The following is a 26,151-nucleotide window of genomic DNA, read 5'->3' on the forward strand; positions in this document are numbered from 1 at the left end:
CCCAGAGATAATGTCAGGACTCCGAGCCTCCACACGCTACAAAGTACAGATTCCCACAGCTTCAAGTGAACACTTGAGCACTCCGTCTGCAGTCACACAGTTTAACCACCTTCTTACTTCTAAGATCTTTCTGCTGTCTTCTACTAGGGCCAGGAAAAAGAGTGTTAGACCAAGACAAAGACTTGGAGTCAAAAGACTTTAGCTTAAATTCTGGCTCCAGGCCGGGCGCGGTGGCTCAAGCCTGTAATCCTAGCACTTTGGGAGGCCGAGACGGGCGGATCATGAAGTCAGGAGATCGAGACCATCCTGGCTAACACGGTGAAACCCCGTCTCTACTAAAAATACAAAAACTAGCCGGGCGAGGTGGCGGGCGCCTGTAGTCCCAGCTACTCGGGAGGCTGAAGCAGGAGAATGGCGTAAACCTGGGAGGCGGAGCTTGCAGTGAGCTGAGATCCGGCCACTGCACTCCAGTCCGGGCGACAGAACGAGACTCCCCCTCAAAAAAAAAAAAAAAAAATAATAATAATAATAATTCTGGCTCCACTACTTCTGCCTGGGTGATCAGGAAAAGTCATTAAACTTCTCTGAGCCTCAGTTTCCTCATCTGTAAAATAGAGTGTTGGGATTCGATCAGCTGGTGGGGAAAATATTAGTTATGATAACCACAAAACCTTTTCGGAAGGCCTGAGGGTTTTCACATGACTTCGGTAATAGACCCTGGCGAAGATGGCCTGGTCCCATTACCTTTAGTTAAATGGATTAGAGTAGTAAATAACGGGATGTGGGGAAGTTATCTAGTTAACTTGTTTACTCATGTGGTCTTAAGATGAGTCTTTGATGTGTGCTTTTTACTCGGGAAGTCCTCAATGTCAATTACCCTCTAATGGCGCTGACTCAAGCTTTGGTTAACTAATCTTAATGAATAAATCTGAGTCTCCCTAGCTGATCCAGGCGGCCGCAGTGACAAACCTCTCGGTGTGTAGGCAGTCACTCAGCAGGACAGGCAAAACAGAATATCTGTGTATCAGTGCACGTTTTATTCATCCATCGTTTGGGTCAGGGTCTGCGGGCAGACCCTCACAGCTAATGCCCTCTTGTGAGGAGCAAGACCTCAATGGAGACAATATTCCCTAGTCTTGTAGCTTGTAGCTTGGGATCATTCACTCATTCTTTCTTGCAGTAACAGGCTTGTTATGAAGACAGATCCTGATGCCATTCTCTCACCCACCCACCCACCCACCCAGTCCTGTGGGAGCAAAAAAGAGACCAGGGAGGCTCTACCTTTGCCTAGCATGGTCAGGGAAGGTTTCATGAAGAGAATGATGTTAGAAATGTGCCTTTGAAAGATGTGTCTTCGGCCGGGTGTGGTGGCTCACGCCTGTGATCCTAGCATTTTGGGAGGCCGAGGTGGGCGGATTGCCTGAGTTCAGGAATTTGAGACCAGTCTGGTCAACATGGTGAAACCCCATCTCTACTAAAATACAAAAAATTAGCCAGGCCTGGCAGCATGCACCTGTACTCCCAGCTACTTGGGAGGCTGTGGCCAGAGAATTGCTTGAACCCGGGAGCTGGAGCTTGCAGTGAGCCGTGATCGTGTCACTGCACTCCAGCCTGGGGGACAGAGCAAGACTCTGTCTCAAAAAACGAAAGAAAAAAAAAAAATAAAGAGGGAAGAGAAGGGACGGGGGAGGGGGGAAGTGGGGGGAGGGGAGGCTCTGTCTCAAAAAAAAAGAGAAGGGAAGGGAAGAGAAGGGGGGCAAGTGGGGGGAGGGGAGGGGAAGGAAGGGGAGGGAAGGGAAAGGCAGGAAGGGAAGGCAAAAGCCAAGGGTATGTTAAGATCCAGGGACCCTTGACTAAGAGGGCTACAGTGGAATGGAATTTCTGATCCAGGAAGCTGCATTCCTGTGAAGGTGGTGGTGGCTGCAAACACAGGATGAGACCTTCCAGAGAAAAAGCCCAGTGTGGGGGCAGCAGGTGGGCAGGGATGTGCCTCCTGAGGAAAAAGATTCTTTGTAACTGTCAGAAACGAGACAGAACTGACAAATACGCATGGAACCAGGTCCTTAAGTTGTGAAACTCAGTCTGGGTTTTGTTAAAAATAAATGTGCGCAACAATCGTTTGTCAGGATACTTTATCAAGCTGGAGAAGAAAAGCCATCTGCATCATGTCCAAGAAATCTAGGTGTATCCCCACTCCAAATCCTGGCACTGAAGCCAGGTGCAGTCATGACAGGGACATATTCCCTGGAGCACTCTCCTGCTGACCCTTCCCTTCTCTGTCTAAGGACCCTTCTGCAGACCTCCAGCCTTGAACACTTTATATTGAAAGCTTCCCCTGTGCTCACTGCCCAAGAGCGTGGGGCTGGCGGAGTAAGGACCAGAGGACCAAGAGACACCCCATCAACTCCAGGGTCAGGTCACAGCTACTTGTGAGTGGCTACTCTGGGGTTCACCAGAGGACAAGAGAGAAATGCAGAAGGAGAAGCACTGGTGCTTATCAGGCTGGGGATGATGGCTGCATGACAGAGACATCTAACGGAGCTGGGTTGTGTCAGAAAAGGAGCATAACTAGGAGGTCTCCCCAGAGGAGAGATCTTGAAGCATAAGTAGGAGTTGGCAGGACAAAGGAGGAGGAGAAGGATGTCCCGGTCAGAGTGTGGGGGTGAGTGGGAAGAAGGCATGGAGAGGAAAGAGGGAAAAGCATGGACTTGAAGCTGGGCGCTGTGGCTCACTCCGATAATCCCAGCATTTGGGGAGACTGAGCCAGGAGGATCATTTGAGGTCAGGAGTTCGAGACCAGCCTGGCCAGCATGGTGAAACCCTGTCTCCACTAAAAATACAAAAATTAGCCAGGCATGATGGCGGGTGCCTGTAATCCCAGCTACTCGGGAGGCTGAGGCATGAGAATCACTTCAACCCAGGAGGCAGAGGTTGCAGTGAGCCGAGATCACACTACTGCACTCCAGCCTGAGGGACAGAGGGAGACTCCATCTCAAAAAATTAAAAAAATTAAAAAAAAAAAAAAGCATGGGCTTGTCTTGCTGAGCCCACTGAGCCAGAAGGGGAAGGAGGGCCATGTCCCCCAGGGCCTTCAGACTCAGGCTGAGGACCTAGGACCATACCCTGCAGGCAATAGGGAGCCAGTGCAGGGTATTGAGCTGGGGAGGTCAGATTTGCATTTTGGAAAAATCTCTCTGGCAGTTTTTTTTTGCTTGTTTTGTTTTGTTTTGAGACGAGGTCTCCTTCTATCACCCAGACTGGAGTGCAGTGGTGCAAATATGGCTCACTGCAGACTCTACCTTCTGGGCTCAAGTGATCCTCCCACCTCAGCCTCCAAAGTAGCTTGCTACTACTACACGCAGGAGCATACAACCATGTCCAGCAAATTTTTAAAATTTTTGTAGAGACAAGGTCTCACTAGGTTGCCCAAGTTTGTCTCTAACTCCTGGCAACTCAAGCAACCCTCCTGTCTTGGCCTCCCAAAGCTCTGGGATTGCAGGTGTGAGCCACTGCGTTCAACTCTCTCTTGCAGCCTGATGCCCCCAGACCCCTAAAGGATAATCCAGTTCACATGAGCCAAGACAGACCTGTGCCTGTCAGCCAGTCGCAGATGCATTCAAATCACTTACTAGGTGTGCTTAAGTGACATAACCTCTGCCTTATCTGTAAAATGGGGTTAATATAAGCACCCCCACCTCAGGGTAAGGAGTAAAGGAATAACGTGTGTACAGTGCCTGGGGAGGTGATAAGCTCTATGCATTAAACGTTAGCTGTTATAAGCCATGAACTATGCCAATCAGTCTAAACCATTACAGGCATGAGTTAGACCGGGAGGAAATATAGATCCATATAAATCAGAACAGATTAGGTCTATGAGTACCATTTTAAATCATTACAAACACTCATAGCCCAATCACGGCGCTTTTCACAGATACAAACCCACATAGACCAGTAGAGACCAGTAGAGATGGGTAAGAACAGGCCAGGCCCGGTGGCTCACACCTGTAATCCCAGCAATTTGGGAGGCTGAGGTAGGTGGATCACCTGAGGTCAGGAGTTTGAGACCAGCCTGGCCAACATGGTGAAACCCCTTTACCAAAAATACAAAAATTAACCGGGTATGGTGGCGGGCACCTGTGATCCCAGTGACTTGGGAGGCTGAGGCAGGAAAGTCGCTTGAACCCAGGAGGCGGAGTTTGCGGTGAACCGAGATTGCACCACTGCACTCCAGCCTGGGCAACAAAGCAAGACCTTGTCTGTAAAAAAAAAAAAAAAAAAAGATGGTAAGAAGACACTGCAGGGAGAGGCCTGGGAGGAGGTGGCTCAGGCAGCCGGCAGAGCCCAGTGAACTTCCTCCATGACTCCTTGGAGCCTCTCTGGAGAGGCGCTGGTGCTGGCACGGCTGTTTGTTACCCAACCCTCCAGAAGACGCGGTGAGGGGAGGGGAACTGCTGAAAGCGTTGCTTTCAATAATTCAGCAGCTGGAGCTTCCTGCCGCCCCTGCTAGTGCTGGAGGATAATCTTGGCCAGAGCCCCCAGGCTGGGGCTGGCTGGGGGTGGGAGAGCTGGTTCCTGGAGGGGCAGGCAACCGGGCTTGCAAGGGTGCAGGCACTACAGCTCTGTGTTTTGGCCATAGCCCTTGTGGTCCCTCTTCTGCCCTCCCCTTTTCAGTCTAGGGCTGGGTCAAGCCATGCCTGGGCAGGGCTCAGGCTGACCCTTTCCCTGCCATCTTAGTGTGTGCTGGGGAACGGAGGTGGCTAGGCTGGCGAAGTTCCCAGGGCCAAGATGGGGTGTTGGGGCCAGCGAGGCAGAGATGGCAAATCTGCAGGCCACAGGAGAAAGCCCTGGTGGCTTAGTTGGCAATGTGTCCAGCCCTATGCTAGTCCCTGTCCAGCTCCACGCCACATTCTGCTCCACCCAAGAACGCACTGACCCACGCTGTTCCTCATGCCTGGAAGGTTCTTCCTCATCTACCCATCCTGCAAAACTGCTCAAGCATCACCTCCTCCGTGAAGCCTTCTCTGACTGCCTGGAAGGACTTCCTGGGGGACATGCCTCTGCTGTCACCCTCTGGCTACTACTCACAATCTAGCATGACTGTTGCTCCCTGGGTGACTGAGGGCTGTCCAAGGGCAGAGACTGGGCCGATCTACATCTGTACCCCTAGTGCCCAGCACAGGGCTTTGCACAGAGCAGCCACGTGGAACTGTTTGTTGAGACCCTGTCTGTGTTTGCACCAATAGGAGCTCACTACTTACTGTTTTACCACCATCATCTCTGGGAACTACAGAGGGAGAGGTCCTTGGTCACTGCTCTCACTATGCCTAGACTATATGCATGCTGACATTTACATGGGCCTCATGTACTTTGGGTCATCTACTTTGTAAATCCTGGAGTCCAGGCTTGTCTTTGTTTGTTTGTTTGTTTTTGAGACAGTGTCTCGCTGTGTTGCCCAGGCTGAGTGCAGTGGTGTGATCTCGGCTCACTGCAATCTCCACATCCTGGGTTCCAGGTTCCAGCCATTCTCATGCCTTAGCTGCCCAAGTAGCTGGGATTACAAGCGTGTGCCACTAGGCCCGGCTAATTTTTTGTATCTTTAGTAGAGATGGGGTTTCACTATGTTGGCCAGGCTGGTCTCAAACTCCTAACCTCAAGTGATCCACCCGCCTTGGCCTCCCAGAGTGCTGGGATGACAGGTTGAGTCACTGCACCAGGCCCCAGCCCTATCTTTGAATAGATAGGAAGGACTTGCCTGGTCGAGGCTCCTGTCTTTGCTGGCTCTGATTTGGGTTCCTGGAGCACAGATTTGGGTGGCAATGAAGCAGGCTGCCCACAGCATCCCCTCAGGTGTCTGTTGGGCTGGCTGAGATCAAAGAGAAAGCCGGCTGGGAGCTGGAGCATCACTGACAAGGGTCAAGGAGGGACAACGAGGCCTCTGCTGTCTGCTGCCTCCAGAGGAGTCCACAGTACAGGTAATGCAGCCCAGGTGAGAACAGGTAACAATGCTCAGGTAAGATCAGTGCAGATTGATGTAGCCCAGGGCAGGTCATACAGAGCCTTGTGAATGGGACAGACCCGGCCAAGCCAGGAGCTCAGACCGGCTGATCAACAGAGGACAGTGAGGACACTGCACCCCAGCATGACAGACAGCTGGAAGGTATCAGAACAAGCAACACTGGCTACTGAAAGCAATACAGGTCGGGCGTGGTGGCTCACACCTATAATCCCAGCACTTTGGAAGGCCGAGGCAGGTGGATCACTTGAGGCCAGGAGTTCAAGGCCATCCTGGCCAATATGGCCATCTCTACTAAAAATACAAAAATTAGCCAGGTATGGTGGCGGGTGCCTGTAATCCCAGTTACTCAGGAGGCTGAAGCAGGAGAATTGCTTGAACCCGGGAGGCGGAGTTTGCATTGAGCCAAGATCACGCCACTACACTCCAGCCTGGGCAATAAGAGCGAGACTCTGTCTCAAAAAAAAAAAAAAAAATTAGCCAGGTGTGATGGTGCATACCTATAGTCCCAGCTACTTGGGAGGCTGAGGCAGGAGAATCGCTTGAACCCAGGAAGCAGTGGTTGCAGTGAGCCGAGATTTCACCACTGCACTCCAGCCTGGGCAACAGAGTGAAACCTTACCAAAAAAAAAAAGAAAGAAAGAAAGAAGGAAGGAAGGAAAGAAAGAAAGAAGGAAGGAAGGAAGGAAGGAAGGAAGGAAGGAAGGAAGGAAGGAAGGAGGGAGGGAAAAAAAAAAGAAAGAAAGAAAGAAAGAAGGAAAGAAAGGAAGAAAGAAAGACAGATCAGACCAGTTCAACCTAGTAGACAGATCTGTAGAGGCCAGAACTGACATGAAATAAGCAAGTAGTGGTTTGGTCTCTTCTCCCCTGCGTTCTGTAGGAACAAAAGAATCCCTGCCTTACTCAGTTCTCCTGCTGTTTATCAGGGCCCTCAGTAGCCTTGTGGGAGGCTGAAGCCTTGCCACCAGGAGCAGACAGCTTCCCTGGGGCTGCTGAGCAAGAATGGAGATTGGGGGTGGGGTGGAGGGTGGGGGGAATGTTCTACAGAAACAGTTTCAGCTTAGCCTAAGAAAGAACAGTCTTATGACTGAGCTGCCACTGATGGCAGATGGCGGTTTCTGTGTCCTGGGAGGGTGCAAATCAGAAGGCCATGGTGGAGATATGGAGAGAGAACCACCCTCAACATCTCTTTATGGAGAAAGCATGTGTCAGAAGCCCATGCTCTCTGAGGACCCTCCCAAGCTGGCCCTGAGGACTGACCCTGTAGTGAAATTGGATAAGGCTGTGTGTGCTTTCCCCAGTTTTCATCACCTCCTTCTCCTTCCCCCAGGATCAGATCCCAACCCCGGCTCCAGGCTCATACCTGGGAGCTAGGCAGAGGAAGGCACGATGGGCTAGAAGTTGTATAACCAGATCCCCTTTCCTTTCTGGCTTCAGTTTCCCTCATCTGGACCAAGTCTCAGGAGCCTGGATACTGGCGGGGCTCGGGTGGTGTTAGTCTAAACTCTACCCTTTTGTAAGCTCCCTGCTATTTTGCAGACCTTTGTTGAAGTGAAACATTTTACGAAGGTTCAGGCTGTGAGAAACATCCTACCTAACCACCTGACCACAGGGTGGACAAAGGCCCGACTGAAGAAACAGCCTGCCTCTTACCATATTCTGCTGGGAGAAAACGCAGAGTACCACATTCTGCCGAAACAAGGGCCAGAACTGCCTCATCACTGGGACATCTTATTAATATCCTGGTGGGCAAGCCATATTGCCCAGATCCCTTCCACCCATACCTATAAATTGTGCCAGCCTGTAAGCAGCGGTGGGCTCTGACATTAGGCTGGCCGCCCCACTTCTGTAGGTTTTATGCTGAATGTAACACCTGGTATTTGCGCCCAGATGCCGTGGCTCACGCCTGTAATCCCAGCACTTCGGGAGGCCGAGGCGGGTGGATCACCTGAGCTCAGCAGTTTGAGAACAGCCTGGCCAACAAGGGGAAAGCTGGTCTCTACAAAAATGCAAAAATTAGCCGGGCATGGCGGCACACACCGATGATCCCAGCTACTTGGGAAGTTGAGGCAAGAGAATCGCTTAAACTTGGGGGAAGGAGGTTGCAGTGGGCAGAGATTGCGCCATTGCACTCCAGCCTGGGCGACAAGAGCAAAACTTCATCTCAAAAACCAAACCAAACCAACCAAAACAAACAAAAAATACCCTGTATTTGCTTTTGAGCCGCCATCTTTTTTTGTGTGTGTGTCTTTCTCTTTTTTGGGGGGGAAAGAGTCTCGCTCTGTCGCCCAGGCTGGAGTGCAGTGGCCGGATCTCGCTCACTGCAAGCTCCGCCTCCCGGATTTACGCCATTCTCCTGCCTCAGCCTCTGGAGTAGCTGGGACTACAGGCGCCCGCCACCTCGCCCGGCTAGTTTTTTGTATGTTTTAGTAGAGACGGGGTTTCACCGTGTTAGCCAGGATGGTCTCGATCTCCTGACCTCGTGATCCGCCCGTCTCGGCCTCCCAAAGTGCTGGGATTACAGGCTTGAGCCACTGCGCCCGGCTATATGTGTGTGTCTTTCTATAACCCTCGCCTTCCCTTCAAAACCTAACACGTGGGGCTGGGCTCTGAGTCCCTGGCAGTGCAAGACTGACAAGAATCAAAATTGGATGGTAATGTGCACCCCCACCCTACCCCTACCCAGGCCAGAGCTATCAGCAGGAAGGGTGTGTGCTGGACAGACAGTCCCGCCCCTTCCACCCGCTGGGGAGGGTGACAGGAGAAGCCAGGGGCAGCTGCCTCCACTGCCCATACAATCTCATTATGGAAAATTCCCTCTATTGACTCAGCTCCAATCAAGCTGGCTGCCTGGGGGGCATCCCCTCAGGTTTCTGCTGGGCCGACTGAGATCAAAGAGAGAGCTGGGCTGGGGGCTGGAGCATCACTGACTGTCCCATCGATCCAGATGCGCCTCTCGTTGCTAGGCAACAGCCTTCGGTCTCTCCTGGTCCTTCCTCCCCCCAGGGGCTGCAGAATTGGACAGTAAAAGGGGAGAGAGAGAGCGACCCCACATTCACTCTCCATGTCATCCCTTCCCAAGCTAGAAACCTCTGTCACCAACCCGGGAACCCCTCCTCCCTAGAAAGCAATTTCCCTGTCCATACTGAGAGCTTGACCCTCCCACCAAAATGAACCTCTTCTCTCCCCTCACATTTGTCACATTTGTATGCGCCTCCAGTGTACTGGAAATTCACCCCTCCTCTGCTCCATGTAAGCACTCTCTCAGGAAGATAGGCCGGGGACTCGACATTGAAGAAATCAAGGCTCAGAGAAGGGAAGGCACCCTCAAGGACTCAGTGGAAAAGTCAAGATAAGACTGCAGACTCCCTGTCCAGGTTCGGTGGCTCACACCTGTAATCCCAGCACTTTGGGAGGCCGAGGTGGGAAGACTGCTTGAACCCAGGAGTTCAAGACCAGCCTGGTGGCAGGCACGGTGGCTCACGCCTGTAATCCCAGCACTTTGGGAGGTTGAGGCTGGGGGATCATCTGAGGTCAGGAGTTCAAGACCAGCCTGGCCAACATGGTGAAACCCTGTCTGTACTAAAAAGACAAAAAATTAACCAGGTATGGTGGCACATGTCTGTTGTTCCAGTTATTCAGGAGCTGAGGCAGGAGAATCACTTGAACCTGGGAGGCGGAGGTTGCAGTGAGCTGAGATCATGCCACTGCACTCCAGCCTGGCGACAAGAGCGAAACTCTGTCTCAAACAAACAAACAAATGACCAGCCTGGGCAACATAGCAAGACCCTGACTCTACAAAAAATATCAAAAAAAAAAAATTAGCCAGTGTGGTGGTGCATGCCTGTAGTCCCAGCTACTCAGGAGGCTGAGGTGGGAGGATCATTTGGGCCTAGAAAGTTGAGGCTGCCGTAAGCTATGATTATACTACTGCACTCCATCCTGGGCAACAGAGCCAGATCCTGCCTTGAAAAAAAAAAAAAAAAAAGGCCAGGCGTGGTGTCTCATGCCTGTAATCCCAGCACTTTGGGAGGCAGAGGCGGGCAGATCACGAGGTCAGGAGATGGAGACCATCCTGGCGAACACGGTGAAACCCCTTCTCTACTAAAAATACAAAAAATTAGCTGGGCGTGGTGGCGGGCGCCTGTAGTCCCAGCTACTCGGCAGGATGAGGCAGGAGAATGGCGTGAACCCAGGAGGCGGAGCCTTCAGTGAGTCCAGATCGCATCACTGCACTCCAGCCTGGGCGACAGAGAGAAAAAAAAAAAAAAAATGCGGGCTCCTAACTCCCAGCCCAGTATAGGACTAAATATGGGAGCCATTTAATCTTCAGAGAATGTCTCTAAAGACAAATGCACACTCCCATGTTTCAGTGGGTTGGCTTTTTTTTTCTCTCTCTTCCCGAAACGTAGGATGCATTTCATAGTAGTTTTTTTTTCTTGTTGTTTTAACTGCTATAATTTAAAACTGTGAGTTGTGCTTTAAAACAGGCATAAAAATGTACTGTGGGTTTTGGGGGCTGTAATTGACTAAATAATGCAAATCTGATCATTTCATCACAGTTTAATATTCTGCATATTTTATCTACCCTATACTGCTCATCTTTCCTGTTTCTTTTTTTTTTTCTTTTGAGTGAATATATGCACGTCATCCTAGCAGTTGTTCTGTGGTGACCTACTTATTTCATGCCTTATTTCGAATTTTGAGGTCTCTCTCCCTCTGAGGTCTTTACAGGCCTTGGGGATGGAGGAAGGAACGTCTCCCGGCTGGGCACAGTGGCTCATGTCTGTCATCCCGGCACTTTGAGAGGCTGAGGCAAGAGGATCACTTGAGGTCAAGAGTTCAAGACCAGCCTGGGCAACATAGCAAGACCCCCATCTCTATTATTATTATTATTATTTTTTTACGAAAAGGAAAGTTTCTCAGTCTTCCCCCGGTCCCTGCCAAACCTTTCCTTAAACAACTTGTTTCCCAAGGTGTGAGGGGCCAGAACTCAGAAGTTGGGGCTCCCTGAGAGGTGCCAGGAGGTGCACAGTCCCTGAGCAGTGGTCCTGGTGGCCTTGGAACTGCCACTGCCTGCCACCTGCACACTCCCAGCTGTTAGCACGGTGACAGCTCCTCCCCGACTCCCCTGCACGGCGCCAGTCACACACTTCAACTCTGAGAAGAACGGCTTTTCAAGGTCCTTGACAAATGGTAACCAATTAATGTCAATTAATCTGATTAGCCTAAATAGTTAATTAAGCAGCTAATTTACAACATCGTTGACAATAACCCACAGCTCCTGAGGGATGGTGGGTGGGAGGTAGAAATGGCAGGGGTGCTGAAGGGAGGTCCTCCTTGCTCTGGGAACAGGTGAGTCCCTTAAGGTCAGAGTGGGAGTGGGAGCTCCTGGTGCAGCAATGGCCTCTCCAAGTCTCCACTCTCCTATCATCTGAGAATCTCCATCAGAGTACCCAACCCCAGGCCAGGCTCAAAGGGGCTGATTTCTGTGGGATAGGGTGAGCCACAGCATGGTGGAGGAGGGAAAAGGCCTCCTGTCTGGGAAACTGTTCCACCCTAAAATCCCAGAGAGGGCTGGGCACCGTGGCTCACGTCTGCAATCGCAACATTGTGGGAGGCTGAGGCGGAAGGATCACTTAGTCCAGGAGTTCAAGCCCAGCCTGGGCTACATGGTGAGACCCCATCTCTGCTAAAAATTAAAAAAAAAAAAAAAATTAGAAAGGCATGGTGACATGCACCTGTAGTCCCAGCTACTTGGGAGGCTGAGGCAGGAGGATCGCTGAAGCCTGGGAGTTCGAGGCTGCAGTGAGCTAGGATTGTGCCACTGCATTGCAGCCTTGGTGACAGAGCAAAACCCTGTTGAAAACAACAACAACAACAACAACAACAACCAAAAACCCAGAGGGGAGCCTCTGCCACAGCTTCCCATCCACACCAAGCGCCTTAGAACTCATAACCCCTTTTTTGTCCCCAAGTTACAGAGAAGCCCTGAGAGAAAATTCCCATCCTTCAACCCATCCTACAGATGAGGAAACGGAGTACTTCCTAGATGCCAGGCCCCCTGCTTGCACTGACAACCTGCAACAACGAATCCCGCGAGGTCCCTGCCCTTAAAAAACAGCCACTGTGGGGCCTCACAGTACCTTGGCGCAACCTTTGCGCGTCAACCACTTTTTTTTTCTTTTTTTTTTTTTTTTTGAGACGGAGTCTCACTCTGTTGCCCAGGCTGGAGTGCAGTGGCACAATCTCGGCTCACTGCAAGCTCCGCCTCCCGGGTTCACGCCATTCTCCTGCCTCAGCCTCCCGAGTAGCTGGGACTACAGGCGACTGCCACCTCGCCTGGCTAGTTTTTTTTTTTTTTTTTTTTTTGTTGAGACGGAGTCTCACTCTGTTGCCAGGGCTGGAATGCAGTGGCCGGATCTCAGCTCACTGCAAGCTCCGCCTCCCGGGTTCACGCCATTCTCCTGCCTCAGCCTCCGAGTAGCTGGGACTACAGGCGCCCGCCACCTCGCCCGGCTAGTTTTTTTTGTTTTTGTTTTTTGTATTTTTTTTTAGTAGAGACGGGGTTTCACAGTGTTAGCCAGGATGGTGTCGATCTCCTGACTTCGTGATACGCCCGTCTCGGCCTCCCAAAGTGCTGGGATTACACGCTTGAGCCACCGCGCCCGGCCACCACTTCTTAGCTGAGTGATGGTATTTACCTCTCTGTGCCTCCATTTCCCCAACTAGGACCTACCTACTTCATTGGATGTTGTGAGGACTAAATAAATTAATACATGCAGCAGCGCTGGCACACAGAAAATACCAAATGAATTGGAAAGGTAAACCACCAGTCTGAATGGGGTGTAAAGCCAGGCACCGTGGCTCACGCTTGTAATCCCAGCACTGTGGGAGGCCGAGGCTGGTGGATTGCCTGAGGTCAGGAGTTCGAGACCAGCCTGGCCAACATAGTGAAACCCCATCTCTACTAAAAATACAAAAAATTAGCTGGGTGTGGTGGCGGTCCCCTGTAATCCCAGCTACTAGGGAGGCTGAGGCAGGAGAATCGCTTGAACCTGGGAGGTGGAGGTTGTAGTGAGCTGAGATCTCGCCATTGCACTCCAGCCTGGGCGACAGAGTGAGACTCCGTCTTGAAAAAAAAAAATGGGGTGTAAATTGAACCAGGGAAGAAGCAGCACTGGGCCCTTGAGGGCACCCAGATTGGAACAGGGCATCACGCAGAAGATGTCTGAGCGAGCCTGAAGCTCAGGGAGGTAGAGGAAGAGGGAGGAAGGGCAGTCCAGGCAAAGGGAACCACATGTGCAAAGTGATGAGGCACCGGTTCTCAACTCTAGCTTGTACGGTCACATTGGAGCTTTAAAAAATGCAGACCTTGGCCGGGTGCAGCAGCTCATGCCTGTAATCCCTGCACTTTGGGAGGCCAAGGTGGGAGGATCACTTAAGGCTAGGAGTTCGAGACCAACCTGGCCAATATGGCGAAATCCCATCTCTACTAAAAAGAAAAAAATTAGCTGGACATGGTGGTGCACGTCTGTAATCCCAGCTACTTGGGAGGCTGAGGCAAGAGAATCGCTTGAACCTGGAAGGTAGAGGTTGCAGTGAGCCAAGATCGCACCACTGCACTCCAGCCTGGGCAACAGAGCAAGACTCCATCTAAAAAAGAAAGAAAGAAAGAAAGAAGAAAGAAAGAGAAGAAAGAAAGAAAGAAGAAAGAAGAAAGAAAGAAAGAGAAAGAAAGAAAGAAAGAAAGAAAGAAAGAAAGAAAGAAAGAAAGAAAGAAAGAAAGAAAGAAAAAGAAGGAAGGAAGGAAGGAAGGAAGGAAGGAAGGAAGGAAGGAAGGAAGGAAGGAAGGAACAGACCTTGCTGAGTGCAGTGGCTCATGCCTGTAATCCCAGCACTTTGGGAGGCCAAGTTGGGAGGATCACCTGAGGCCAGGAGTTCAAGACCAGCCTGGGCAACATAGCAAAACCCTGTCTTTAAAAACAATACAAAATTAGCAAAATTAGCCAGGTGTGGTGGCATGCACCTGTGGTCTCAGCTACTTGGGAAGATCATCTGAGCTGGGGGAGGTCAAGACTCCAGTGAGCCGTAATTGTGCCACTGCACTCCAACCTGAGTAACACAGTGAGACCCTGTCTCAAAAAAAAAAAAAAAAAAAAAAATGCAGACCTCAGCTGGGTGCAGTGGCTCACACTTGTAATCCCAGCACTTTGGGAGGTCGAGGTGGGAGGATCACTTGAGGTCAGGAGTTCAAGACCAGCCTGGGCAACAGGCTGTGTTTTGTAGAGACTCTGTCTCTACAAAAAACATTTAAAAAATTATCTGGGCATGATGACATATGCCTGTAGTGCCAGCTACTCAGGAAGCTAAGGCAGGAGTGTTGCTTGAGCCTAGGAGTTGGAAGCTGCGGTGAACCATGACTGCGCCACTGCACTCCAGCCTGGACAAGAGAGTGAGACCCAGTCTCTAATAATAATAATAGTAATAATAATAGCAATAATAATAATACAATTCAGACTCCTAGACTCCTAGACCCCACACTCAGATTTGGAATCAGTTGTTTTGGGTGGGTCCTGGGAATCTGCTTTTCATGGACTGTTCTAGAAATACTGGGGCAGGTACCTCTGCACCTAGGGACCATGGCTGCAGTTGTTCTGGGTGTCCAGGTTGGGCTGAGCCTCGGAGAGGAGAGGAAAGGTCCCAGGCCATATGACCCATGTCCTGAAAACACACCGCAGCTGAAAAACAGGCCCCCTGTTGTCTCCATCTGTATGAATCACACCCGCTTTTCAGGGTGACCTTCCTGGAACAGCTCTGGCCGTGCACTTACCTACTGGGAACATTCCTGGCATTATCTGCTGTCCATGGAAAAAAGGCTAGGCTGCCTCGCCTGGCACTAAGACCCCCCCACCCCCTACAGTGAGGCCCCTGTCTCCAGCCCGGGCTTTTGCTCCTCCGCCCAGACCTTGGCACTCCAGCCACGCTGTTCCCCAAGTGCCTGGTGCTCTTACCTCCTCCTCTCTGCTCCTGCCAAAAACACCCTGTCTCCTTGTGCCTCCGCCTGGCAAACCTGCGTTTATTCTATGAGCTCCATCTGTGAGGCCAGCTCAAAAGTTAACCAAAGTCAACCAGGTCAGGCAGTCCTTCCCCACACTGGTGTCCCGGTAGCCCTTGGAATGCTGCTACATAACCCCTAGTCCATCTAAAAAACATTCTTGGCTGGGCACGGTCGCTCATGCCTGTAATCCCAGCACTTTGGGAGGCTGAGGTGGGCAGATTACAAGGTCAGGAGTTCGAGACCAGCCTGCTCAATATGTTGAAACCCCATCTCTACTAAAAATACAAAAAAAAAGAAAAAAAATTAGCCGGGCATAGTGGCAGGAGCCTGTAGTCCCAGCTACTCGGGAGACTGAGGCAGGAGAATCGCTTGAACCTGGGAAGTGGAGGCCGCAGTGAGTAGAGATCAAGCCACTGCACTCCAGCCTGGGTGACAGAGCGAGACTCCATCTCAAAAAAAAAAAAAAAAAAAATTCTCCAGGGCCGCTGGGGCTCAAGGACTGTCCTGTTCCTCCCATTGTTTTTAGAGATGGGATCTCACTATGTTGCCCAGGGTGGAGTGCAGGGGCTATTTATAGGTGTGATCATAGTGCACTACCGCCTCAAACCCCCGGATTCAAGCAATCCTCGTGTCCCAGCCTCCCAAGTATCTGGGACCACAGGTGCAAGCCGCTTGCCCAGCTCCTGCTCCTCCTCCCGTTACCTAGTACCTAGCACAGGGCTTGGAGATGACAATGTGTTCATACAGCTTTTAAGTGGGAGGAGCTGCTGCTGTGTGATGAATGAATGAGTGAATGAATGACCATCTCTGCTTTCTGATGTCTGAAGAGCAGGAGAGAGAAGAAGAGAGCATTTGAGAGGCGGGGAAGAGAGAGGTGTTCTGGGGAGAATGATGGATGGGTCGCAAAGACCAAGACATATGTGTCAGATAGGGCCTGACAAAGAGGGAAGACAGGGCTTCCCCCAGGAAGGACCCCCTGAATGTGCCAGCTTTCCCCCCTCCCCAGAATCCCCCTCTGGGGCCCTGATGGGAGAAGGGGTGGCTTGGAGGTTCTACCAGTCTTAAAGCCCACTCCTCTGACCTGGGGCACTCTGTCTGATAACAAGGGCTGTGCCACAGCTGGAGATGGGTGTAGGGGGCAGGTTGCCCAGCTCCCAGAGGCACGTCTCTGGTATCCTATACCTCATTTCAGTGGTACCGTCACCTCCTGATAAATAGGCAGACAGACACCTCCCTGACCTCTCTGCTCTCGGTCTCTTTCTCTCCCTCTCTGCCTCCTACCCCATTGCAGCCAGACGGGGCTTCCTGAAGCACAAAACTGAGCATTTTATGGCATTGCTCCAGAGCTTAAGGTTGTCATTCCTTTCTGAATACATTTCCAGGTCTTGACTGGGTGCAGCGGCTTATGCCTGTAATCCCAGCACTTTGAGAGGCTGAGATGGGAGGATCGCTTGGGGCCAGGCATTTGAGACCAGCCTGGGCAACACAGGGAGACCTCGTCTCTACAAAAACATTAAAAAATTAGTTGGGTGTGGTGGCACATGCATGTCATCCCAGCCACTTAGAAGACTGAGGCAAGAGAATATCTTGAGCCCAGGAGTTGGAGGCTGCAGTGAGCTATGATCTCACCATTGCACTCCAGCCTAGCTGATGATGAGACCCTGTCTCAAAAACAAACAAAAAAATTCCAACTCTTTAAAGCCAGCCACTCCCACTGGGCTGCCTTCTATTATCAACCCGCCCTCTGTCCTGTCCTATGGCCACATTAGGTAACTCTCTATCCCCTGAATCCAGCCAGGAGGTTTCATACCTCTGTGCCATCGCCCATGATGCTCTCTGGAGTGCCAATCCTCTGCCCTCTCTGGCACTTCCCCTGTCATTCTTTGAGGCCCAACTGAAATGTCCCTTCTCCCAGAAGCCTCCTCTGACTCTCCATATCACTTTGGACGACTTAGTTCTAGCAGAACCTCAGTGATCATCAGTTTTCATGACTGCCTTCCTTTCCACCGATCCAGAAGTTCCTCAAGATCAGAGGCAGAGTCTGATTCACCTGTGTCCTTGGGCCTCATGCTGTGCCCAGAAAACAGGAGGCTCTCAGTAAATGTCAATTGTATAGTCTCACCCACTCAAAGGGTGACCTTAACCTAGCAGAAGTGCACTGGATTTTACCCTTCCTGAGGTGCTTTTTTGGAGACAGGATCTTGCTCTGTCACTCAGGCTGGAGTGTAGTGGTGCAATCATAGCTCGTTGCAGCCTTGACTTTCCGGGCTCAAGTGATCCTCCTGCCTCAGCCTCCTGAGTAGCTGGGTCTACAGGTGCACACCACCATGCCTGGCTAATTTTTTCTTTTTCTCTCTCCTTCCTCCCTCCCTTCCTTCCTTCCTTTCTTTCTTTCCTTTCTTTTCTTTCTTTCCTTCTTGCTTTCTTTCAACAGGGTCTTCTTACTGTGCACCCAGGATGGAGTGCAGTGGCGTGATCTTGGCTCACTGCAATTTCCACTTCCCAGGTTCAAGTGATTCTCGTGCCTCAACCTCCTGAGTAGCTGGGATTACAGGCACCTGCCCACCAGGCCTGGCTAATTTTTGCATTTTTAGTAGAGATGGGATTTCGCCATGGTGGCCAGGTTGGTCTCGAACTCCTGGCCTCAAGTGATCTGCCCACCTCGGCCTCCCAAAGTGCTGGGATTACAGGCGTGAGCCACCATGTCTGGCTTAATTTTTCCTTTTTCTTTTTTTCTTCTTTTTTTTTTGTAGAGATGGGGTCTTATTATGTTGCCCAGATTGGCCATCAGCTCCTGGGTTCAAGTGATCCTCCCACCTTGGCCTCCCAAAGTTCTGGTATTACAGGCATGAGCCACCACGCCTGGACCCAGGGTGTTTTCAAACCCAGGACCTGAGTCATTTCTAGTATCACCTGGAGGCAAGTATCATTATGTCCATTTTACAGAAGAGAAAAAGGGTGGAGGTTGGAGGCCAGCGAAATCAGGGTCCAGGAGATTGGGAGCCACCTGATTCCAGTTCTGGGTGCTTTCTTCTGGGGTCTTGTTGGATCCAAGCCCTCACCGCCCCCTGAGCCCACCCTGCCAGGGATGTATGATACTCTCATGTCCTCCTTCCCTAGCAGTTCTGGTAAATTCTCACCTCAATCCCTGGCAGAGGGGCGTGCCTTACTTTCTGTCTGACCTATCCCAGGCCATAAAGTTATTTTCACCAGGGGAAATTCACACACGCAGACCGCAAAGCTGTGCCCACCCAAGACGGGCAAGGCAGGGGCAGGGCAGGGGAGAGACTCTCTCTGCAGCTCTCAGCTCCACCCATGCCCAACCTTTATAAGACTATTAAAAATATGGTTTTGGAAGAATATTTATTTATTTCTTTATTGAGACAGAGTCCCGCTCTGTCGCCCAGGCTGGAGTGCAGTGGAGCGATCTCAGTTCACTGCAGCCTTGAACTCCTGGGCTCCAGCGATCCTCCTACCTCAGCCTCCTGAGTAGCTGGGACTACATGCGTGCACCATCAAGCCTGGCTAATTTTTATTTATTTATTTATGTATTTAGGTAGAGATGGGGTTTTACTATGTTTCCCAGGCTGGTCTCAAACTGCTGGGCTCAAGTGATCCTCCTGCCTTGGCTTCCCAAAGTGCTGGGATTACAAGGGTGAGCCACTAAACCTGGCCCTAAAGAGTCTTTAAAGACACCAGAGAATGCTCATGATAGAGTAAAAACAGCAACAGACTCTCTCCTGCAGCATGTTCCTGATTATTTAACTCTATGTACCTATGGACACATGGAAAAAAGCCTGCAAGGAAATACCATACCGTATTCAAAGTGGTTGTCTCTGAGTGGTGGGACTACTGATAATTTCTATTTTCTCCTTGGTTTCTGTATTTCCCAAGACTTGTACAATGAAGATGTGTCATTCTCTCTCTCTCTCTCTCTCTCTCTGTGTGTTTTTGTGTGTGTGTGTTTGTGTGTTTTCTTCTTTTGAGATGGAGTCCCACTCTGTTGCCCAGGCTGGAGTGTAGTTGTGCAATCATAGTTCACTATAGCCTTGAACTCCTAGACTCAAGCAGTCCTCCCACCTCAGCCTCCCAAGTAGCTGGGACTACAGGCATGGGCCACAACACATGGCTAATTTTTTATTTTTATTTTTATTTTTAGTGAGCCGAGGTCTTGCTATGTTGCCTAGGCTGAAGATATGCCATTCTTAGAATCAAAACAATTCAGTACAACTTGCTTTTACCTGTCTCTGTCCTGGGAAGTCCTGGGAAATGGTGGTGAGGAGGGAGTGCTGGACTAGGAGGGGGCTCAGCTGAGGAAGACCCCTGGACCCTGGGGTCCAGGTAACTGGGCCAGGCCTCCTCACAGCCCTCAGAGGCCGCAGGATGCTAAGGGAGCTGTGGCACCGTCCGTCAGCTTCTGCTGGCACAGCAGCCTCTGCAGTGGGCAGGAGGCCAGGGCGGGGGCGGCAGGAGGCTGAGGCCAGGCTGGCTGCCGAGGAAGCGGCGCTGCAGAAGGACAGGCCAGAGGCTTTAGGCTCTGGAGGAGTCCTTGGAGGGCGAGGACTGCTCTGGAGCCAAGGTACACATGGCCCCAGGGGCCTGTCTTCTAGGCTAACAGTCAGTGACGCAGCCTGAACCTGGCTCACCCACCTAGGCCCTCTGAGAGCCCTATTCTAGATGGCACGGGGCCAAAAGGGCTGAGCCTCTGGGATGGGGATGTCGCCTTCCTGCGCTCATGACCCAGAAGAGGGCAGAGGGGCAGCACGCCAGAGGTATCAGCAGGTGCTAAGCCACAGTGAAGGCCTAGGCTGGGCGAGGCAGGGTCTGTAATTGTTGGTAACAAGCCCTTCCCTGTCATAATCCCCTCTGTTCTCCTGGGCATCCTGCTCCTCCTGCTCTCTCTCTCTCTTTCTCTCTTTCTTTCTCTCTCTCTCTCTCTCTGTCTCTCTCCAATCCCTTTCTCCTCTCTGAACCGACTCCCCCCACTCTGCCCCCCCAAATGCCTTCCCTTCCCCTCATCCGATTCTTCTCCATTCTTCAAAAGCTGTTCTTGGATGGGTGTGGTGGCTCATGCCTCTAATTCTAGCACTTTTGGAAGCCAAAGCAACATAGTGAGACCCCATCTCTAAAAGACATAATAATAATTGCTGGGTGTGGTTGTACGTGCCTGTAGTCCTTGCTATTCGGGAGGCTGAGGAGGGAGGATCACTAGACCCCAGCAGGTCGAGGCTGCAGTGAGCTGTGACTGTGCCACTGCACTACAGCCTGGGCAACAGATTGAGCCCCTCTCTCAAAAAATTTTTAAAAAATGGGTTTTGACCAGATGACCTCCCACACATGAAGGCCCTGTCAGTCCAAAGGTTTAAACATCTCTCTGCCCTATAAATCTGTATGTCAGGAAGCCTGCGGTTCCATCATTAGAGGTTGAAGTCACCTCCAGTGTTTCAAGCTTTGATTTATTGGAGCTGAGATTTCAAATTCACCTATCACAAGTTATCTAAAGTCTTGGGTCTTAATTAAAGGGGGGGAAAATAGGGCTTAGACAGGCCCAGTGGCCCACCTACAGCTCCCAGGACTCTTTGGTTGAACCAAGATTAGAGTCCTTTCTGGCTGAGAATTTGAGGTGAGCTGTAGGGACACCAAAGATGTCTTTCACACACCTCCCAGGGTTGTTCACCAGAGCCCATGAGGCCCCCAAGGACCACAGGCATGGGACTAGGGAAGCAACAGAGGTGAGGTGATTAAGGCTTATTCATGGAATTGTGGGGAAAATAGGAGAGTTTGCAGCTGGTGTTGTAAAGACAGGAGGCATGGCTGGGCGCAGTGGCTCACGCCTGTAATCCTAACACTTTGGGAGGCTGAGGCAGGAGGATCATCTGAGGTCAGGAGTTTGAGAGCAGCTTGGCCAACATCACAAAACCCCATCTCTACTAAAACTAGAAAAATTAGCTGGGCGTGGTGGCGCACACCTGTAGTCCCAGCTACTTGGGAGGCTGAGGCAGGAGAATCATTTGAACCCAGGAGGCAGTGGTTGAGTGAGCTGAGATTGCGCCACTGCACTCCAGCCTGGGTGACAGAGTGAGACTCTATCTCAAAAGAAAACAAACAAACAAAAAGAGAGAGAGAGAGAGAGAGAGGAGGCAAGCCCTGCTGAGGGACTGGGTCAGTGTGGAAATGAGTCCAGGCTGAGTGGAAGGGACTGCAAGAAATGGAGGCAAAGTTTCTACTCAGTTCAACACCTTGGCTCAGTGAAGGAGTTGGGCGGGGGGGTGATGAGAGATGGGGGAGGGTTCCATGAGGGGAGAGGGGATCAGGAGCAGGGACTCACTGAGGGGCAGGAGGCTGAGTGAGAAGAAAGGAGCTGGGAGAAGTGATGTTCAGAGGAGAGCAGCTTTCTTTTTATAATTTTTTGTAGAGATGGGGTCTTGCTATGTTGCCCAGGCTGGTCTTGAACTCCTGGCCTCAAGGGATCCTCCTGCCTTGGCCTCCCAAAGTGTTAGGATTACAGGTGTGAGCCACTGCACCTGGTGTTCAACCCCATCATTTTAGTGTTGCGGACACTGAAGCCAAGAGATGGGAAGGGACACATTCAAGGTCATACAGGGAGCCAGGATCAGAGATAGGGCCAGAAAGAAGGTCCTTGGACTCCTGTTCAAGAGTCTTTCAGTTGCCTTCACCACATGCCACCCACCCCTCCAACACTCACTGGCCTACAGTGCCTGGGTTGATTCTCGCCCTGGGGAGCCTGGAGAACTGGGGGCAGAGTGGTGTTGTGGAAGTCACCTTGGGGTCCTGAGGCAGTGGGTTTGGGTTGCACCAAGACCTTGCTCTGTGACCTTGGGAAAGTCCCATCACACCTTCAGGCCTTGTTTTGCTCCTGTGTGAAAGGCAGACAGCAGCACCTTTGGCTCCAGGTTATGTGAGGATGAGATGAGATAATGTATATGAAGTTACAGGACCACGGGCAGAGGCTCAGTGTACGTGTAGGAGTGAAGAAAGAGGGGCTGGGCTCCTCTAACCTCCCCGTCGGTGCCCCGACAGGCTTCTGAGATAGGAAGAGCTATGATTTTGTCCCTGGGAGACAATAAAATGTGGGCAGAGGAGGGAGAAAAGTCAGGAAGGGAGGCTGACCCCAGGGGCACTAGTAGCTGCTCCTGGCCATGGACCATCTCAGGCGGTGAGGGTGAACCACTAAGAAAGGAAGGGGCAGTTACTGGCTTGCAGAGGTCAGCAAGAGGTTGGGAGGCAGAGGAGGTGCAAAGTGGGTGCAGAAGTGAGCAGATGGGACTGTCAGACCCAGACCCCCTCTTTGGTAGGTGTGACAGGGGTGGAGGCACCCCGCTGTCCAGTTCAAGTCACATTCTACCTCCAAGTATCCCAGTGACCTTGCGGGAGTCACCTCCTAACTACACTGTACGCCCTCACCCATCTCACTCAGGCTCCCCACCTGTAAAGCTGGCATCATAAATCAAGATGCTGTCATTGAACTGGGCCTTGATAAACAGAGGATGGGACAGGTCATCAGTAACTCTCCCGCCTCCAGGAGGACAGCACAAATGGCTTCATGACCTTGGGAAAGTCACTCAAGCCTCATTTCTCAGCTATGAAATAGGGACAATGATGCCTTCCTTGTGAAGCTTCTGTGAGGATTAGCTGAGTCAACCGTTGCATTGTGCCCAGCATGGAGCTTGGTGTGAGGCTCTCAACCACTGTTCATCTCCTCCGGGAACAGAAAAATGTGCTTCAAATATCACGGAACACTCTTCCACATTTATCCAGCTCTTCTTTAAGAAATTCTTACTTGTCTCCTATTTACTAACACTCACCCAGCATTTTATACCATAAAAGTCGTCTCCCATCCCCTTATCCAGATTATTTCTTTCAACAGCAAAGTAGACATTGTTAACACTACACCTGTCTTACAGATTGAAAACAGATTCAGAAAGGTCAATGACTTACCTGAGGTCACATAACCTAGATTTGATTGCATGTCTTTCTGACATCGGAGTCCATGACTCCCAACCCACATACCCCTACCTCTTAAAACCCAGTTGACTCTTCAGTCACTCTTCAAGAATACCTCCTCCACCCCACAGGAGAGTGGGATGGGGCATAAAGTTAAGGAACCAGAAAGCTAGTGTTGTGTGGGAACAATTTCCTAGCCAGCTGGGTCCTATTTTTGGCTGAGGAAGAAGCTGGAACAAACCGAGGCCATGACCTTAAGATGCCCCCTGGACAGAGGAACTTGTGCACATCTCTCCATCAAAGCCCAGCACCTGCTATTTCTCTTGCCATGGGACAAAAGACCAGCCCAAGCCCCCTGATGCTAGGGTGAGTGAGGTCTTAGGGCAGCAAGAAGTTGTGGCTGGGATAGGGCACAGGCATTGAAGTACCAGGTCAGACCTTGGTACAACCTTCCCTTCCTCCCCCTAAATCTCTCCCCACAATGGATCTGCTGTCAGGAGTAGGAACTGTAGGAGGCTTCAACACTGTCCAGGCAGGAGCCCTGGAAGGGAGGGGGAGGCGGAGGCAAGGCAGAGGTTGCGTCTTTTCTCAGCTCTCCTCTTTACCAGGAATTCACTCTGGGGCTGGGCTAACTCTGGGCCCTAGAAACTCTCTCTGGGCATCTGTTGGGAGGGGTGTGTGCACAGAGAACCCCCTCCCAAATTCCTAGTAGCTATTTTCTCTTCTGTGTCCTCCATCCTCTTCCCAGTGCAAGAGTAAATGCCATCCTGTGAGACCCAGTTCTCCTTGCCAGCTCCTGCCTCCCTAGGGGCATTTGGGCAGCCGGGAAAGGGGCCAGGCTGTCCCCTGGGCCAGCACCTCCTGCCGGACAGAGGCCCAGCATCCAGGTGGGGGCCTGCTCCCTCCACCCGGGCCAGTGACCAGTATCTCCATGGGGTCCCTGCATCGGCCCTCCCTTCCCTGGGGAGCAGGTCCTTCTCCTCAGTGGGATTGCAGTTGGGGGGCCTCTCTGGCACCCTCATGGACCAGGCCATGGTCATTTATGTCCAGGGGAGTCCTGCCCATGACCCCAAAGAGTCCCCACTGTCTCCATCCCTCTCAGTGAAATGAACGTCCCTCATCTCTGCTCCCCGGGCGCCTGGCACCCCGGACAGACACCCTCGCCGTCCCCCTACACTGCCCCTCTGCTCCGGGGAGCCTGCAGACCACGGGGGTGCTGGGGAGGCCCGAGCTTCCACCCAGCCCCAGCCCCTCTGGGAGATGCCCCCGCCCCACAGGCGCTCTCACCTCCCCGCTGACCGCCGCGATCTGCCGGGCGCTGGGGCCAGGCCCTCGAGTCCCGCTGGTCCGGGCTGCCGCCTCGCCTGGGCTGGGTTGGGCAGGGCAGCTCCGCGGCCCCCGCGGCCCCGCACCCTCCGCCTCCCCGCGGGAGCCGCCGCCGCTTGCTGAAATGCTGGACAGCGCACAGCCACTGAGGCGCCTCCCTGTCCGCCCGCCGGCCAGAGCGGCCCGGCCCCGCGCCCGCAGCGCCCTCCGCAGGCACGGAGGAACGCCAGCAGCGGAGGCAACGGCCCGGGAGGCAGGGACGGACCCTCCCCCTGGCTGCTCCCCCTCCCTCCCGCCTCCTACCCCGCGTCCCCGTTGCCCCCCACCTCCCGCTCCCCGCCCCAACCCCTGGCCCCCGGGGACATCTGTTTCCCCCACTTGCGAGAGGGGGCATGCCAGCCCTGGAAGGCGCCTGGGTCAAGGGAGGTTATTAGTTTGGGTCTGGGTGCAGAGGCCTCGCCAGGACACTGTCTTCCCACCCAGTGTTAAAGAAGGCACCAGGGGCTGGGCGAGGTGGCTCACGCCTATCCCAGCACTTTGGGAGGCTGAGGCAGGAGGATCACTTGAGGCCAGGAGATCGAGACCATCCTGGCTAACCCGGTGAAACCCCGTCTCTACTAAAAAATACAAAAATTAGCCGGGCGAGATGGCGGGCGCCTGTAGTCCCAGCTACTCGGGAGGCTGAGGCAGGAGAATGGCTGGAACCCGGGAGGCGGAGCTTGCAGTGAGCTGAGATCCGGCCACTGCACTCCAGCCTGGGCGACAGAGCGAGACTCCGTCTCAAATAAAATAAAATAAAATAAAATAAAATAAAATAAAATGCACCAGGGAGGTTGAGGTGGGAGGATTTCTGGAGCCCAGGAATTTGAGGCTGCAGTGACCTATGGTCATGCCACTGCACTCCAGCCTGAATGACAGAGGCTGTTATTTTTTGACACCATCTCAAAAGTTAAAAAAAAAAAAAAAAAAAAAAAAAAAGGATGGGGTAATGTGGGAGACATCACAATGGAGACAGGAGATTTCAAAAAAATTTTTTTTTAATTTTAAAGCTGAATGCGGTGGCTCACACCTGTAATCCTAACACTTTAGGAGGCTGAGGTGGGAAATCACTGAGCTCAGGAGTTCGAGACCAGCCGGGCCAACATGAGGAAACTCTGTCTCCACGAAAAATACAAAAATTTGCCAGATGTAGTGGCATGCGTGCACCTGTGATCCCAGCTACTTGGGAGACTGAAGTGGGAGGATGGCTTGAGCCTGAGAAGCAAAGGTTGCAGTGAGCCAAGATTGCTCCATTGCACTCCAGCCTGAACAACAGAGCCTCATTTTGTCTTAAAAAAAAAAAAAAAGCAAAAAAAAACTTTAAATTTTTGATAGAGATAGGGTTTCACTATGTTGCCCAGGCTGTCCTTGAACTCCTGGCCTCAAGCAGTCCTCCTGCCTTGGCCTCCCAAAGTATTGGGATTACAGGCATGAGCTGCTACGCCAGACTTTTTTTTTTTTTTTTTTTTTTTTTTGAGACAGGGTCTCGCTCTGCTGCCCAGGCTGGACTGCAGTGGTGTGATCATATCTTATTGCAACCTCAAACTCCTGGGCTCAAGCCATCCTCCTTCCTCAGCTTCTCAGAGTGCTGAGATTACAAGAATGAACCACTGTGCCTGGCCAGGGGGAGAGCATTTTGAGAATGGAAATGCCGAGCCTTCGATGTTGCTGGGTTGGGAGTCTGGGGTCCACAGTTCAAGTCACCATTGGGTTACTCTCTGTGTGACCTTGGTCTGTTCCTCCCACA

At 51.8% G+C, this 26,151-nt stretch overlaps 1 protein-coding gene across 3 annotated transcripts in view; it reads right to left on the reverse strand.

Annotated features, from left to right (window-relative positions):
* SRRM3 (serine/arginine repetitive matrix 3) overlaps positions 1–24,510 on the reverse strand; it is an 86,998-nt gene extending 62,488 nt beyond the window's left edge. For all 3 annotated transcript variants that reach the window (XM_033192628.1, XM_033192629.1, XM_033192627.1), the window contains exon 1: positions 24,327–24,510. The gene's annotated coding sequence lies outside the window, so the exon portion shown is untranslated. The remainder of the gene's footprint in view (positions 1–24,326) is intronic.
* Positions 24,511–26,151: the final 1,641 nt, after the last annotated feature.

The sequence above is a fragment of the Trachypithecus francoisi genome, unplaced genomic scaffold (assembly GCF_009764315.1).
Source record: "Trachypithecus francoisi isolate TF-2019V2 unplaced genomic scaffold, Tfra_2.0 Lachesis_group4, whole genome shotgun sequence".
Lineage (NCBI taxonomy): Eukaryota > Metazoa > Chordata > Mammalia > Primates > Cercopithecidae > Trachypithecus > Trachypithecus francoisi.